Source organism: Rhinatrema bivittatum, chromosome 1 (assembly GCF_901001135.1).
Source record: "Rhinatrema bivittatum chromosome 1, aRhiBiv1.1, whole genome shotgun sequence".
NCBI lineage: Eukaryota > Metazoa > Chordata > Amphibia > Gymnophiona > Rhinatrematidae > Rhinatrema > Rhinatrema bivittatum.
The window spans coordinates 116,423,424-116,440,722 of record NC_042615.1 but is presented as its reverse complement, the minus strand read 5'-3'; the positions used below and the strand labels follow the sequence as shown (position 1 = coordinate 116,440,722).

The window sequence follows — 17,299 nt, the reverse complement described above, 5'->3', positions numbered from 1 at the left end:
GGCTTCATGCATAGAAAGTCTTATGCTGTCCATATGGGAGGGCATTCCAGGCATCCACCATCCTTTTCTGTGAAAAAGTATTTTTTCATATTACTCTTTATTCTACCCCCTTGAAGCTTCATATCACAACCTCTAGTCCTACTGCTTCCTTTCCATCTGAAAAGGTTTGATTCTTGTGCATTAATACATTTTAGGTATTTTAAATCTAATATCATATCCCCCTCATCTCTCCTCTAGGGTACACACATTTAGGTTCTTAAGTCTTCTCATATTTCTAATAATGTATAGTACTAGGGATCATGATATGAAGCTCTGAGGAGATAGAGTTAACAGTGTGAGGAAGTACTTTTTCACAGAAAGGGTGGTGGATGCCTGGAATGCCTTCCCCAAAAACATGGTGAGAACAAGAAAGGTAGCAGAACTCAAAATAGCACAGGATAACTTCTGAGGATCCACAGTCGCTGAAGAAAGGAAAAGAAGAAAAAAAAAGGTAACAAGTGGTAACTTTGGTGTAACATTTCTGCAAGGGGATAACCTGTACGAAGTATGAGTTACAACTCTAAACAAAAGGCATTGTGGTAACCTGCACAGAGGAACAATTATAACCCTAAGCACCTTGTTGGTCTATCTTTGTCATTTATTATGTTATTTTATTGTTGGTAATTAAGCACCACAAAAATTAAGTTTGTTTATTAAAACGATTTACAATCCAGAGAAAAATATCTATGCCCTCTAGTTTAATAGCTTACATGTAACAGGGGTTCTCAGAGGGCAGCAGAATGTAAGATCTCACCAGTAAGATGACATCATCTGACAGAGCCCAGTTTAGAGATTTTACATAAAACCTAGAAAACTTTTGGCATGCTCAGCTGAACATGTGTGGCCCAACCCATGTCACCCAGGGTCCCTTCAGTTTATTCATAGTTAATATAGAGAACCTGGAGAATCAATTCCAAGGGGAGGCTGATTCTCAGGTTGACGACAGACAGCCATGGCTACAACACTGAGCTTTCACATGTCCTACCAGATTCAGTCCTGCCTGGACATGACATAGGATATACAATCTGCTAGCCAATTAGAAATGGTGTACTGGGACTACTAGGTAATAGTAGTCCCAGGATTGTTGGGGGTCAAATAAAAAAAAAATAAAAAAGATAGGTGGACTTTTTAAGGGCTTCAGTTCACCCAGGACAGAAGGTCAAGGATCTCTTACAATTCAAATTGTGCAATGCTTGTTCACCTTTGTGGACAAAATGCCTGCTGAGGAATGTTGGAAGGCTGAATGACTGATTAAGGTGGAAATCTGAGACGTGGTTTCACTCATTAAAGGCTCTGATGTTTAAAAAAATAATGATGCTTGTTGAAGACTGTTCAGCATGCTGTTTACCTGATGAAGATTAATATTCAAAACATGGCCAGCATCTGGGGAGAGGGGGGTTGTTTGTTTTTTTTAAATGGTGGTCCATATTTGAGTGTGATTTTGTTCAGAAATTTTAAATTACCTTCACTCCTTAAAGTGATCAATAGTATAAAGGTGGAATTCTGACACCACCTTAGGCAGGAACTAATGATTCATGCTCTTTCCTCACCCCAAAGGCAAATCTCCATTTTAGAAGCAAAATTTCCTTGTGGAATTCTTCCTAGAAGCCAGAATAGGAGACAGGCTCAGGGAAAACAATTCTACCCTCAACATACAGGCTGTGAAGGCAAGGGACCTAATATCAGGCTAACACAACATTCCCCAATTCTAAGTGATAAGAATGAGGAATTCCCCAACTTGATCTGTTCCTGACTGACACATATCGCAGGAGAGGAAACCAAATCTGTATCAGCCAATAGGGGCTAAAAGAATCATGGTCCTTAGTCTCTGATTTAGCAGGGTTCTTGCCACTAGAGGAACTAGAGAATAAGCATACAAAAGACCTATCTCCAATCTAGAAAGAAGGTATCTGAGCAAGGGTTGGATATCAGTCTATAATGATATAAGACATAATTGATTCCAATCATTGCCATTTTATGGTCTAAAGCCTTCTGGATTCTTCTGTTCGATTCCTCCTAAAAAATGCCAACGCCAATTATACGTGTAAAGCAACAGGAGAGGCTACATCTTCTTGAGTTACTTGAAGATCGGTGACTGGCATCTGAATCCTTAGAGATTGCTCCAGCTTCTAAGAATGGAATAAGGATGAGCAGTTCTCTCTATAGGAATGTTTTGGAGGATTCAAGGTAGCAGCCAGAAATGTTCCCACTCCTGGCATCATACACAGGTGGAGACCAGTGCTCATGCTTCTTGAACTTATCCTAATACATGTCATTGGAGCTCCTCGATGCGAGTACCAAAGAAGTGGAATCCTGCACTCTCTATGGGTGAGAGGTATTTTCCCCGATCCTTACTGGTGCTCAGTGTTAAGGGGGATCAAAGCCCTCCTGATGTCAATGCATTGCCAATGGTCAGAGCAGCGCTTGGGTCCCTTGATGCCGATATGCTGGACCAACTCTCCACAAAAGCTTCTCCATCAGCTCTAGTCAAGAACCATCTCCAGGGGTTATCTTCTCACATGTGGAACAGGTCAAAATATCATGATTCTCTCCCCCCCGGTAAAACACACTATCATTGGGATCCATGAGACAATGTTAGTGACCTTTGTTTGGTTTTTGTTCTTTATTTTTCCCTGGAATTTATCAGGGATTATTATGACAAGAACAAAAACAGAAGAAAATCAGTTGAAAAAATTGACTCATTTTTCCAGGTAAATAGTTTATTTTTGTGGACACAAGCCAGGACAAACCTTAAGCAGTAGATTCTCCCATTCACTCAATAGAGCAGCATCCCCATCTCTACCCCCATCCGCTGCCTAGCAAGTCCTTTCCTCTTCCCCCTGCACAGCAACAGTGTTTATCCTTACTGGTGGTAGATCCAAGGCTTCTTTTCCCTTCAGCAGCATGCTTACTGATACTCCCATGGTGAAAACAATTTGGACCAGAGAAATCTGAAAGGGGATATTCCATATCAGATTGGAATTGTTCCACCACCAGAACAGGGAGACCCTCAATGGCTGTGTGACATGGATGCTGTCTCGTAGATTCTGTGTGACCTGCAGTCACTGAGACCTGAAGGCTCTCCTAATGTGGAGATGTGCCAAGAGTAAAACTGTAGATGCCATAAAGCCCAACACCAACATGTCCCATGCTATCTGCTGACTCATTTGGATCCTTTCCATTTTGGATATCAATGAGATAGCCCTCTAATATGGAAGGAAAGCTCTTGACAAAGTCATGTCTAGAAGAGCTCCAATAAACTAGAGTTGAGATGATAGGCTCAAGGGGGACTTAGGGTAGTTGACAATGAACCCTAATAGCTCCAACACCCAGATGGTTCTTGTGCATTGATTGCGACACTCATCTGCAATACGCGTTTGACCAGCCAATCACACAGATACACATGCACTCCCAGCTTGCATAAACGTGCCACCACAAAGGTAAGGCTTTTAGGGAAGTTACATGGGGCGGATGCTATGACAAAAGGGCAGTAGGCAATACTAGAGGCGATGGTTTCCAGTAACAATCAGATATTTCCTGAAAAGTAGGGAATCTATATAGGTGTAAGCAACTTTGAGATTGAAAGCGAGCCTAGGCAGTGCCCTTTTTAAAGAAAGGGGATTAAGGTGCCCCAGGAAAGCATCTTGAACTTTTCTGTTTTTAGAAATTTATTCAAGGCCCTTGGGTCTACTATGGGACAGTGTCCTACAGTTTTCCTTGGAATCAGGTGGAATGGGTTCGACTGCCCTGGTCCCTAAGGAGAAGAGTTCCTTTTGAAGGAGTTCTTGATGCAGTAAATGACCCAAACTTGGTTCTGGGGGCTGATTTGGTGGAAGACTCAGATTTAATTTGTAGCCTCTTATGATGCAGAGGTCCCACATGTCCGAAGTTACACTGGTTCAATGGTTTATGTAAAACCTCAGCTTGCCTCCAACAGAAAAGTTTGCTGGCACAGGTACAGTGATGTAGGCTATTCTTTCCACAATACAGTCAAAATCTATTCTGGGAGCCAACTGTGGCTTAGGGGCCTGATGCTGCCTTAGGCACGCATGCACGCAGGGCCTGTTGCAACCAGGACAAAGGGGGTGGAGGGTAGGATTTCCTTGGCTCGAAAAAGGGCCGCCTCTGCCCTGGCTTTGAATACCTATTGGATGAAGACTGCTGTTTGGTAATGGCAATGGAGAACTGCTGCAGCACCGCACATTGTTCACAGATTTGTACTGGCGCTTTCACCTTATCTCCAAAAATATTCTCTTCACAACATGGCATGTCCACAAGTCTTTCCTGGATTTCTGGTCGGAGTCCTGAGGACTGCAGCTAGGCGAGTCATCTGCAGACACTAATCCCCATAGCAGACACTCAATGCCATTTTGAAAATATCACAAGTCGAGCAGACCATGTGTTTTCCGCACTCCATTCCCTTGTCTACCACTGGAGGGCATCTGAGGAAACTGCTGGGCTACTCCCTCCATCTGCTTCATCATTTCCTGCATGTACTAGCCCACAGAGAGTGGGGTAGGAGGTTATGTGGGCATTTAGCATAGCTCACCAAAATACTTTTCACCCACAAGGGTCCAGGATCCAAGACTTCTTCCCTGCACCAAGCAGTGAGTCCTTTGCCTCTTGGCACTCTAGAAAGCAAATTCGACCACCACAGATTTACACGGTAGCTGCCTTGTTTAGAACCCAGGAGCCTTCTGACAAATGAACCCTGTCTGTCTTACTGTTAACAGAAGCCACAAAGGGAATTCTCCCACATCCTCATCTGACCTTCAAGGATTTTGTTGACTAGGACTGCCACAATCTACCTAGGAGGCTGCATAAACTGGAGTCCAGCTTCTTGGTTCTGGTTCCATCCTCCATCTGAAAAATAAACAAAATGACCTCTGCTATTCTAAAAAAAACCCAGTAAAGGAGAGATCTTCAGGAAGAGACCTCCTCCTATCTGGGGGACAAGAGGGATTGGAGGGGAGACCTTTTGATTCCTCCTCTTTAGAGAGTCTTCATCTGTTCTGCAACCATATCCCATGAAATCTGATTTATTTTGTTTAAATATGCCTCCTTTTTGCACTTCAAAACAGATTACCTTCAGGTACTGTTTGTATTTCCCTATCCCCAGAGGGCTTACAATCTAAGGGCCTTATTTAACAATGCTTTTTTCTCATTCTGTGTATGGGAAAAATTACTTAGTAGATGAGGCCCTAAGTTTGTAACTGAGGTAAATAGAGTTTAAAGTAACTTGCCCAAAGGTTGCAAGGAGGCACAATGGATTTGAACTCTAGTCTATCAGGTTTGCAGCCCATTGCTTTAACCACTAGGCTACACAGGTAAACTGGTGAGAAAGAAGTCAACTATGCCTAATCCCCAGTCAAGGCATTAAGAGTGGTGTACTTGGCTGTTTTGGCCTGGATCTTAGAGAGCTCAGGCACCCCCCAAATGGTTAGAGATTTCCAGCAGAGTGGCAAGCGACGATGCCAGGCAAGGCCACCAGGCAGCTGAAGGACTGAAGTAGCGGCTTGAAGACATGCAGTGTTGGTCTCAGTGCCCTCAATACCAAAGCAGAGGCCACACAGAGCCTTCTCCAAGGCCTGCTAGATCTTTTTGTCCAACTCCTCCTCAAAGACAGCAAATACCAACACCAACTGGGAAGCAGGAAGTATGGCCATATCTTCCTTGGGACAAAGGTGTATTGTGGCCTACATCTGGATCTTTGGAAATTGACACAGATCCTGGCCCTTGTGCTAAAGGTGAGCTCTCCCCTCCACAGGATCGCCTTGGGGAAGGAGGAGTTTGTTTTGACAACTTCTCTACTCCCGGCATTATGTACCAATGTAGAAAAATGCTTCTTTGGCTTCCCTCAATATCTGTCGAAGAACCAATCACTTTCTTTGAATGTGAGTAATCAGATGATGGCCTATTCTTGGGCTCAGCATTGAAGGAACCAACCGCTCTCCCGATGCCTCTACCTTCACCTGTGCAGCTCAGAGATCCCTTGTAATCAATGTTTCCAATGCAGATGCCAGTGGATCGCATTTCTGATGCCTGAAGTTTTTCTCCATAAAGTTCTAACATGGGGCATATTTATTATGGGGATCAGGGATAAACATGGCCCTGGTACACTGGCACCACCGCTTCAATCTGCTAGACAGACAAAACAGAAGAGAAGCAAAATCAAATACTATGGCAGCAGCAATCCATGACCACTGGACACACAGATGGCACATCAGCCCAGCACTAAGATGGAAAAAAATGGCCTCAGGGAAACTAGCAGCCCAGAAGGCAGAACAATACTGCAGGGCCCCACAAATGATCCTGCTTTAAAAAAAACAAAAAAAAAACCCCAACCCCCTCCCCCAAAAAAAACAAAACACCCCATTTCACTCAATGTTCTTTGCCTCAAACCAAAAGGCAAAAGGACAGCAGTACAAAATAAAATGTCAGCTTAAGCCCAGATTCAGTCTCTTAACCAGATCTCCTTGGAGAGGTTATATGGAAAAAGTTCCAAACTTCAAGTCCCTTTTAAAATAACTAAAACTCTGAACAAAACCCCAACCATACTGAAGAAGTCATTCATCGAAGCACACACTAAGGGCCCTACTTTGCAGGCTCAGCATATGTTTAAGTACCCTGACACATACTAGGGGCATCCATCAGGGCATTCATAAAGTCATTTGTCCCCTGCGTTGGAAACTGGAGCACAAAATGTATTTGACGGTCCACCAGCTTTACACAGATTAGAGCAGTGATGTACCTAAAGTATTTAGCACCTCCCCAGGTTCACTTCTCACACACACACACACACACACACACACACACACACACACACACACACACACAAACACACACAGCATCCCTCTCAAACACACACACACACCCCTGCACACAGGTTCCCTCTCTCACCCACACAGGCTCCCAATCTCTTACATACATACATACACACACTCCTCCTCCTCTCAATCACACAGGCTCACGTGCAGTCGTTCTGGATCTCTCCCTCTTCAGCTACCTGTAGCTATCCAGCCGATCTCTTCACTGTCTTCCACACTGCGAGCGGCACGGTGGCCTCCCTCTTATGCCATGAGTGGGGTGGGCTCAGATCTTGGCCTGGCAGCCTCCTTCTTCTCCTGTGAGTGAAATGGCCTCAACACGCGATCACCAGCCTCCATCATCTGCTACGAGCGAGATGAGCTCCACTCACAGCCGCCAGCCTCCCTCTTCTTCTGCCACGAGTGGGATGACCTCTGTTCATGGCTGCCAGCCTCCCGCTTGATGGCACCCCCCTCCCAGCAGGCAGCCTGGGCAGACTGCCGCCCCCCCCTCCACTTAGTTAGTCACTGGATTGGAGCTAATGCTTTTCAATTAGAAGATACTGCTGTTGGGTTTTGTTTTGGTTTTCTCCATAGAAACTGAGATATACCTGAGGGGAAATGTGCTAGTTTGATCCTTCGAGGCATGTGTAGATGGGGAGTGGGGCCCCTACATATGGAATACATTCCATATGCCCAGGATTGGGTAACCAATAGGAGGTTACTCATTACGTTGGGAAGGGAGTTGGTAGGGGGGCAGGGGATGGCAGAATACTCCATATTTTTACTCTGTGTGAATCACTGGGCATTTAAGCAACTGTATGTTTTAACAGATGCACTGGAATTTTTGACAAGTAACGTTTTTGGTTTTTTTTTTTACCACACTCTCCCCCTTATTTTGATTTCTGATGTTTTGATGTTCTTATGCTTTCATAAAGGGCAGAACATGTCACCGAGAAAGGTGAATAGTGGAGTGCCCCAGGGATCTGGGACCACTGCTTTTAATATATTTATAAATAACCTGGAAATGGGAACAAGTGAGGTGATCAAATTTGCCAATAACAAAATTATTCAAAGTTGTAAAATCACAAGAGAACTGTGAAAGGACCTTGCAAAACCAGGAGACTGGGCATCTAAGTAGCAAATGAAATTTAATGTGGATGAGTGAAAAGTGATACACTTAGGGAAGAGTAACCCAATCTATAACTACACAATGCAAGATTTCAAAAAAAGGAGTCACAATTCAGGAAAAGGTTCTAGGCATCATTGTTAAGTTGAAATCTTCTGCTCTTACAGGCCGATGTAATACCATGCACTAAATCTAGCACATGGCTTGATGCACATCCCTAGCCCCTGAAGCAATATGGGGATTACAGCATCCAAAACGTGCGGCCATTCAAGCACATAACTAATAGCACTCATCACATGCAAATTCCACGTAGATGAGGCTACTGGGCATTACATTGCGATGCCAAAAATTGCGTGTGGCCAAGATGCCCATTTTAATGAGGCAAATTTAACTCCTGCTTTCTGTGATTCCTCCTATTAGTATCATCGCAATACTAAATAGGAGGAACCAGAGAAAGCGGAATCATGGAAAAAAGGTTGCGAAAAAAATAACTTCTAGGCGCAAAATATACACAGTCCAGACTGTATATTGTGCGTGCATATTGTGCCGGTAGTGGGAGAAAACTGACACTCGTATTGAGTGTCTGTTTGCTAACCCGCACTGAAAGCCAACTTTCCTGGGCACCCAATGCTGAGCAGGCACTAGGGACACAAAATTTTCCTTAGCACCTCCTTTTACCATGGCAGCTCATATTAATATTAAATCACGCTCCAGGGAGAAGTAGATAGATGCATGTTAGAGCAGATGCGCAATCAAGAGCACCTGTTTTATGTGCACCAATATTGCATCTGTGCAGCAACAGCCATGAACCAATGGAATACTAGGAATGAAGAATAAAACAGATTATTATAATGCCTCTGTATCATTCCATGGTGCAACCTCATCTTGAGTATTGTGTGCAGTTCTGGTCATATCTCAAAAAAGATATAGCAGAATTAGAAAAGATAGAGAAGAGCAACCAAAATAGAATTCCCCTATGAAGACAGCCTAAAGAGGTTAGGACTCTAGCTTGAGGAAGAGATAGAGGGGAGATTTGATAGAGGTCTATAAAATGAGTGGAACGAGTAAATGCTAATAAGCTTACCTCTTTCAAAGAGTACAAAGACTGGGGGACAATGAAATTACTAGGTGATACATTTAAAACTAATAAGAGAAAACATTTTTACTCAACATTTAATTAAGCTCTGGAAGTTGTTGCCAGAGGAAATGATAAAAGCTATTAGTATAGCTACATTTAAAAAAGGTTTGGACAAGATCCTGGAGGAAAAGTCCATAAACTATTATTAAGGTGGACTTGGGAAATCCACTGCTTATCCCTGGGATAAGCAACATGGATTATATCTACCTCTTGGGATCCTGTAACCTGGATTGGCCACTGATGGAAACAAGATACTGGGCTTGATGGACCTTTGGTCTGACCCAGTATGGCGAGTCGTATGTTCTTTTCAAGATCTTTAGTATGACATTGCAGAGGGAATAATGTGTGTTTTAGAGGCTACAAAAATCTGTAATAGGCTAGATACACTGGAAGGAGTAGAAAAATGAAAAGAATTGAAAAAAAATATTCTGAAGAATGGTCAAGGGCTTGAAATGTGTTTCAATATAAAAAGTTTAAAATTATGCATCCAGGATGCAGCAATCTGTTAAGCATTAATAGGAGGCCAAAAATTGAAGCTGCCCAACAGGAAAGGAACTTCAGAGTATTCATCGCAGATATATTGAGTGTTGCCAGTAAGAGTAATGAAATAGGAAAATTCAACAGTGTGTTCAGATGTATAATTTAAGGTTTCAATAGCAGGAAATAAGCAGTAATATTACTTCTGAAGATAACTAGCAATATTACACCTTGTATGGAGGCCACATCTACATAAAGACATTAAGATGACAGCAGTTCAGAGAAGTACTACTGAAATACTACAGTCTGCAAAATAAACCCTACTCAGTCTTAAGGAAAGAAACAAAAAATGTCTCCTACTAATGCAGATGGAAAAAAAAAAGTCTTTTCAAAACATAGATCGTGTTTCTCCCACAGTACTGTACATAGCCAAAATCGATGTTCTCTCCTCTGGCCAATTACTCACTACAAAAAGTTAACTACAGAATTAAACACACTTTGCAAATAGAATCCTCATCCAACATACTATATGAAAAACAGACAGCTGCAACAGCTATGAATGTAAAACCCAACATAGAAACATAAGAAATTTGAGGGGAAAAAAAAGGCAAAGTTATTAGTACCCCCTCCATCCAATGTCACGTAGCTAATAAAACCATGAAGCAAAGGTTAATGAAACATTTATAAAAATCAATCTTTATTAAAGCTTGGCAACAACCCAATTGAACTATAACATTTCCTTTAACATCCTGACTATGAAGTTACTATGGAATGGAGTAGCCTAGTGGTTAGAGCAGCAGGCTAGGAACCAAGAGACCAGGGTTCAAATCCCACTGTTACTCCTTGTGACCTTGGGCAAGTCACTTTACCCTCCATACAAACAGATTGGGGATAGGGAAATACCTACAGTACCTGAATGTAATCCACTTTGAAGTGCTGAAAAAAGTACAAAAAGCAGAATAAATAAAAAATACTTGGATATAATATATTAATCAGTTAGTGAAGACAGAAACAATGCAGCTTTGTTTAGCAGAATAGACTCTTGAACTCCTAAAATATAAGACATTCTGTTCAACATACACATTTTATTATATATACACACAAATATATATACACATATTAAGTGGTATCTAATGCAGAATACTGGTCTTCCACAAAAAATTAAATATTTGCATTTAGACATTTTATATATCATTCCATGTAATGATCACAATGGTTTACAAAAATAATTAAAATCAGCACATGATGTAGGGTTACAAAAGTAGTATTCATCAACAGGCATTCACATCAATCAAGTGAAATGTTCCAATACATGTTAACGAAATAAAGATCTAGGACATATGACGTGAAGTAAGAGGATAAATTAACAATAACAAATTTCACATACTCTGAATGCTGAATTTTACAATCTTTCGTTAATTTAGTTTCTCATGTATCAATTAGTATCTCTTCTCCTTTTTATAGTAGATCTCTATTTTCTGATGTTTTAGGTTAGGTTGCATGCGTTTTTGAATAGTCGTGTTTTAAACTCCCTTAAATCTTTGTCTGGTATCAAACATAACATTTCAGGTAGGGAGTTCCAACGTTTTGGTCCTGCTATGGAAAACACATGATCTCTTACATGCGTCAGGTGTGTGCTCCGTATTGGAACAGTCAGTAGTCCTTTATTTTGAGATCTTAGTGCTCGCTGTGGCATGTATGGTTGTAATGTCACGCCTATTATATAGGTATTACTTGAATGGATGATTGTGAATATTGTCAGTACTTTAAAATAGATGCAGGATTGTACTGGCAGTCAGTGCAGTGAAATCAAAGGTGTAATGTGATCACATTTCCTAGTTCCTAACAAGAGTCTTGCTGAGGCATTTTGTAGTGCTTGTAATGATTTTAGGAGACACGCGAGAAGACCAAGAAATAAGGAGTTACAGTAGTCTAGGTTTGAGAAAATTAAAAAGTTTGCAAAACAATTCAGAAGTCTTTGAAAGTTGACAGCTATAACATTTCCTGAGAGGCTGGGAAACCAGGAGGATTGCCTCTGCGGTGAGCTCTCCATACTCTTTCTTCTTTGAACTTTGCCGCTAACCCAGACATCAGTGGGAGGAGCCGGGAGGTGCCTATATAATCGGCACCTTTGTGGCGCGATGCTGCTGCCAGCATGACACCAAAGCGGCGCGCGGCTTTGCCTGGCTTAGATTAATTTAGCCAGCTGCCACAAGAATTTTGGAGGAGAGTAAAGACATTGTGCTGTCACAGCTTGCGATAGAGTCCTCTCTGGAAATATATAATTACTCTGGCATTTGATTTCCTATTAGAGTGTTTTTTCATCTGAGATGCCACACAGAGAAAAAGCCAGAATGAAAGAGTTTTCCTCCACTCCAAATATGAATTTGAATCAGCCACGGATTGAGGACTGTTTCGTAAGAGCTCCAATTACGCCTGGAAGAGAGGTCGCAGGAGGAGTCGGCCAGAAGCAGGAGCTGAGCCTCCAGACATACGAAACATCATTAAGCCCGAGTGCACCAGTGACACCAGAGCCTCCGTCCAGTAAGAGTTAGAGCTTCTTAGTGATGACTCTAAAATAAGATCAGTTTCCACACCAATTTTGGACCAGAGAGGCGCAGAGGGAACATCTAGCTCCTCAGTGAACCCGAAACTGCAGGTTTCCAGGGAACAAATTGGTGTGCCCTTACTATGCAAAGATGAACTTGGGAAGGCTCCAGTGGAGAAAGGAATTGAGGATCAAGTAAGAACTCTAAGTGATTTTCCATTAATAACCCCACAGAAATTCATACTTGAGATCAGGACTATGTTAATTTCCATGCAAAAATCTATAAATAATTTAGCAACTACAGTACAGGATGCTTTAAACAAAAATGTGATTTTGCAAAATAAAGTGGAAAAAATAGATAAAACAGTGAATTTACTAGAAGGGAAAATTGAAGATATTGAAAAAGTGCAAGTTAATTTAATAAGATCAGAAAAATATATATGGATGAGGTAGAAATATTAGAAAATCAATTTAGAAAGGCTAATGTTTGGATATTACATTTTCCTAAGATATATCTGGTTTCTCCAAATGATCTATTCAAAAGCTATCTAATTAATATATTAAAGTACTCAGAAGCTGCAGTACCTGCAATTTCTAGAATGTATTATTTACTTCAACCTCAAGGTCCAGAAGAAAATCAAGGACAGGGTAATCAGTTAGATATGAACCTGAACATTACTGAATTGTTAGAAAAATCATATGAAATGCACATAGAAACGAGGGCTACTCTTATAGTACAATTCGCTTTTCTAACAAAGATTCTGTTCTTAGACTTTTTGAGACATCAAAACTTGAATTTTTATGGTCAACAAATCAGGATATTTCCCGATATTACTTGAAATACACAACTTAGGAGGAAATTTATGTCTATGAGAGGTGAGGTATTAGAACAGAGGGCTAAGTTTCTGTTAAGATTTCCATGTCGTTGTTTGATTATATATCAGGATTCAAAATGTGTTTAATCAACCAGAGCAACTATGTTCTTACCTTGATTCTCACTCCTAGATACTTCACTGTGCTGGTTAAAATTGTTTTATGATTGAGCTAGACATTGCAATATAAAAGGTGATGAATGTTTCCTTATATATCTGCTTCTTTGGTTACTTATTCTCCAAGCTTCTCTAGTTTTCCTATGAATGTATTGACTGATATAAACAGAATGACATCATCATTATAATTTTGGTGATATTAATTGTAAGATCATGAGAGGTCTTGAATGAATAGATGTGAATCGGTTATTTACACTTTCGAATAATAGAAGGACTAGGGGGCATTCCATGAAGTTAGCAAGTAGCACATTTAAAACTAATTGGAGAAAATTCTTTCACTCAACACCCAATTAAGCTCTGGAATTTGTTGCCAGAGGATGTGGTTAGTGCAGTTAGTATAGCTGGGTTCAAAAAAGGTTTGGGTAAGTTCTTGGAGGAGAAGTTCATTAACGGCTATTAATCAAATTTACTTAGGGAATAGCCACTGCTATTTATTGCATTAGTGGCATGGGATCTTCTTAGTGTTTGGGTAATTGCCAGGTTCTTGTGGCCTGGTTTGGCCTCTGTTGGAAACAGGATGCTGGGCTTGATGGACCCTTGGTCTGACCAGCATGGTAATTTCTTATGTTCTTAAGATGGAATATTTCCTATTTGTCTTCTGTATATCATATCTGTAAGATATTAAAATCTAATAAAAAAATTTTTAAAAATTTTAAAAAGTAGTCTTCGAAAGTTAAAGGTTTCAACCGATGTAATATATGCAACTTGGTGTAACCTGTAGTAATTAATTTATTACATGTGCTTTTTTTGTCGTAAGGTTCTCATCTGGCTGGATACCTAAATCCCATACTTGGTCTGAGGAAGTAATTTTAAAATTATCCAGGTCTAGAGCCAGTGGTTTAGCTATTGGAGAGCTTCTACTTAACCAAATGATTTCAGTCTTTTTAGTGTTTAATGTTAGTTTTAGTTACAATAGTTCCTGCAGTATTACTTTCAGATAGGTTGACAGCGTCAATTCAGAATTTTCAGGTGATTTGGAGAATGGAATGAAAAACTACGTAGTCAGCATACGGGAAGAATGTAATTCCTAAATCAGTCAGTAATTTGCATAGTGGGAGCATATAAATATTGAATAGTACTCCTGAGAGTGCTGAGCCTTGTGGGACACCTGTATCAATCTGGAAGGTGTCAGATATGCAATTACCCAGTTTGGCTTGGAATGTTCTATTCGATAGAAAGGAAGAGAACCATTTGAAAATACTGCCTTTGATACCAATGTTGCTTAACTGATGGCATAACAGGGTATGGTCCACAGTGTCAGAGACTGCTTTTAGGTCAATTAGCACAAGAAAATAAGATTAATCCGCATCAAACCCTTGTAAGACAGTCTGTTAATGAGAGGAGTAGTGTCACAATTGAACGATGTTTCTTAAACCTGAATTGATTTGGGTAGAGAATATCTTGGTCTTCCAGATGATTTTCAAGTTTGGATAATACTGCTTTTTTAAGTACATTTGATAGAAAAGAAATTGGAGATTGGATGATAGTTGTCCCGTCTATTCTTCCAGTTTTATCTTTAGGAATTGGCTTTATTATAGCTTGTTTTAACCCATGTGGTACAATTTCTTCTGAGACAGAATGATTAATTAAGGCTGTAATTGCTGGAATGATAGTGTACTTGTGTCAAGGAACTAGCTGGAATTAGATCACGTGGGTGAGTGGCAGGCTTAACCTTAGTGATGATTTGACTGATTTCAAGATTAGTTACTCTAACGTGGACCACTTAACCAGGCCATTTGAATCTTCAGTTGCTATTGAGGGAGAATAGATAGGGAATTGACTTTCTAACCTATTGATTTTATTTAAAAAGGATGTGGCATATTCATTGTAAGCAGCCTTTGAGAAGCTATAGTTTCTATAGATGAAAGACGACAGGTCCTTAATTAGATGTTTATCAAAGATCAATTTAGAATTAAATATTACCCTGTGAATCTGTTTAGCATATTGGTCAGTGTCCAGTATTTTGTTAGAGATTTATATTTTCCTAGTGATTCAGAGAACAGGCATTTTCGCCATAGTTTCTCTAATTTTCTAAGGTTCTGTTTGGTGCATTTTAAGTCATCAATATACCAGGATTTCTTTTGTTTAAAGGTATGCCTTTCTTTGTTAATAGTTTTAGTGTGGTCACGACTGAGGTTTTCAGCTATTTCATTGACAATCTGGTCCCAGGAGTCAAATGCCAAGGAGGCATTAGATTGCTGTAGACCTTGCAGCTTATTTTCTAATGATTCTGCAAGTACTTCAGTGTCTTTTTTCTAAAGGTAAAAAGTTTGATTATCTGTAATTTTCTGTGGGGGGGAGGGGTTGAAGGTTATTTCTGCCTTTATTAAGAGCAGGGTAATATTGTGCAAGACACATTGACTTGGCAGTTCTTGGGAATTGCAAATATTAGATCTAAAATATGCCCTGCTTTATGAGTAGCTTTTGAAACAAATTGGGACCACCCCAAAGATTTCATTGTCTCTAAAAACATATTACAGGGTACTATTCTAGATGTTTTATCAACATGAAAGTTAAATGTCCTACAATTAAAGTGGAGTCTGGTTATGGAAACACCTTGGTGAATAATTCAATCATTGGTGAGCAATGCTTTTGTAGTAAGCCTGGAGGACAGTAGACCAGTCCAATGTTGAACTGAGGAGATTTTAAAATGGCCACCTCATATGGAGAGGTAATTTCTATTTTGTAGGGTACTAACGTCAGTTCTTTTTTGCTAATTATTAGCAGACCCCCACCTTTTCATTTATGTCTAGGGAAATGAAATACATCTTAGTTAAGATGAGAAACTTGGTTTAAGAGAACATTATCTGTGTCATTGAGCCAGGTTTCAGATATGCAGAATATAGTTGGATTTAAATCTTCCAACAGATCATTAATTAGAAGGATTTTTTATTTTGTCAGAGATTGCTTCTGTTAAATGCTCAATGTAAACATTAAACAAGACGAGCTAACCCTGAAGAGATATTACTTATCATTGAACATTTTCCAAATTTGTGTTCCATATTCATTTCTTTCTTGGGATTCTTCTTAGGTCTTCATACAATCCCTGACCTAGGAAAGTCTCAATGAAGCACATCTGGTCATGATTGTTGCAAAGAGGTTCAGGGCATTACCAGGTCTACACTTCGGGTCTGCACAAAGAGGTACACAAAGGGGCCAGCTTCTTTGTTGTACTCCTTCATGCGCCCACCTCACGGTGTTGCCGCCACTGTCAAGGAGGCCCCGGAGTTGGTGGGACAGCCCTCACAGCATTGGCGTCTTGCTGTTTGTACCATGGTGGGGAGGCTCACCTATCACCTCGTTGCTCTGGTACTGTCCGTCCGGTGGAGGCCACCTGCTCACCACTCAGTCGTGTGGTGATTACTGCAGTGTTGCTGCCACTCTCAAGGAAGCCCCAGAGTCCAGTACTTACTGTATATATAATTTTTTGTGGAAGACAAATATTTCATCTGTTTTAGATGCCACTCAATAGAAATATACAATTTCAACCATAGATCACCTCATAGAACAATATTTTCTTCTGCTTAAATCTTTCAAATATGCAATTAAATATCTCAGTTGAGTATCTTTTTCTGAAAACTTTTTTTTAAGACTTTTTTTTTTTTTTTAAAGAATTCCTTTAGAAAAAAAAAATTTTTTTAGCTGGAGAGGAAAGTCTCATACCTTATTTAACCCCAACCAGGTGATATATCTCTTATGTAATCATGAACAAACCTCCACCAGCCGAATGGGTTTTTTTTGTGAATTTTTAGCATGTATATATGTGAATTTAAAAATTCAACAGAGTTTGCCATATCAATCTGCAAAGTTGCAAAATCACTTTCTGAAGAAAGTCAAACTATGACTGTACAAACATTCTTTAAGTTTGCTTAAAACAGCTACCACAGACTTATCGGTCCAGCCATTTAGTGCATTTGATTGTGGTATCTTACTCAATAGAAATATACATATGTATGCTTATGTGTTGTATAGTGATCAAAATGTCATGTTTTAGGAGGTAAAGAGCCTGTTCTGCTAAACAGTATATTAGATGTCACTGAAAACATGAAAATTATAGTCATCAAGCAGGCAAAGAAAGGGTTTTCAAGCTTTATGAAATCTAATAAGAATTTC

The 17,299-nt window shown here is 40.2% G+C and overlaps 1 protein-coding gene across 2 annotated transcripts in view; it reads right to left on the bottom strand.

Moving 5' to 3' along the window:
* SNX25 (sorting nexin 25) overlaps positions 1–17,299 on the bottom strand; it is a 421,458-nt gene that overhangs the window by 247,197 nt on the left and 156,962 nt on the right. The window lies entirely within an intron of this gene.